The 1078-nt window shown below is 33.0% G+C and overlaps 1 protein-coding gene across 1 annotated transcript in view; it reads right to left on the minus strand.

Annotated features, from left to right (window-relative positions):
• Positions 1-888, minus strand: part of LOC106691249 (uncharacterized) — an 11253-nt gene extending 10365 nt beyond the window's left edge. The window contains exon 1 of the mRNA XM_067052923.1: positions 854-888. The gene's annotated coding sequence lies outside the window, so the exon portion shown is untranslated. The remainder of the gene's footprint in view (positions 1-853) is intronic.
• Positions 889-1078: the final 190 nt, after the last annotated feature.

A 1078-nucleotide genomic window follows, 5' to 3' on the forward strand; every position in this document is an offset into this window, starting at 1 on the left:
GATTGGTTTTTCTATGTTCAGAGGGGGTGAGAAGGTCCAATGACCTTCGGCGAAAGTCGGTCTTTTTCCTACCTTTCATGTTTAAATTAAGGTGGCTCTCTTCTTTATGTATTTTCCCCGAGGTTTTTAGAGTGCTCACGTGTAAAATAAGGGCTGTTTATTTGTTTACCTCTGCCTACATGGTCAACCGTCCCCAGAGGTGCATACCCTCTGTTATCTATATATCTCCGTACATTACTTTAGATGTTTTGCCAATTGGGTTTCTGCCTAGGCCTGGCGGTTTCTTTGGCATGCTGACAAAAGAAATTACTTAACGCTAAAAATTCCAGCTGGTGCCTCCCATTACAGATCAATAGCCAACAAAGTTAGGGAAACAAAAAAATTATCATACATATTAATTATCATGTTATCTGAATAATCAGAAATAGGGATAAGGGCTAGATTAATATTATGTACAGTACCGTGTTATAAAGAGCAATGTTATAGTAAGTGTTAACTATAATTCAAGAAGGTTTCATAGCTTCTTTTCTCTCAACTTTCAAACTGTCATTATACCCAAAAAATGTCGTTAGTCCCTTAACTTCACTACTTCCTTCACCAGGAGATCCTCAGTTCCTCTTCAGGTGTTCCTTTCTACACCATCCTTGCACCTATTTTTCATAATCTATTTATATAAAACACCTACCATATTCTAGTTATTTCCAAAGTATTCATGATGCTTGAATGTATTAAATTTTATTATTGTTAGGAGACGAAGTATCCCAGAATAAAAATCAACTTTTCATCACAATTTGTAATAAATAAATTAATTTGTCTAAATACAACTAAAATTACAAATTATTGCAAAACATACCACCAGGAGTAACCAAACCAGGTGAGCATCTACCTAGAACAATAAAATAGGTAATTTAGTAATATTAATTGTGCCATTTACAGCATAAATTGAATCAAAAATAGAAAACATTACAAATTTACATTTAGCTTTTCACGAAAAGCATCATATATTGTAACAAATTGTATCAAATGTTACATTAAATTTTTCTTTACTTTCCTTTTTCTGATTGTGGGAAAATGATTT

Source organism: Halyomorpha halys, unplaced genomic scaffold, assembly GCF_000696795.3.
Source record: "Halyomorpha halys isolate HHAL.00 unplaced genomic scaffold, Hhal_1.1 Scaffold1332.1, whole genome shotgun sequence".
In the NCBI taxonomy this organism is placed as follows: domain Eukaryota; kingdom Metazoa; phylum Arthropoda; class Insecta; order Hemiptera; family Pentatomidae; genus Halyomorpha; species Halyomorpha halys.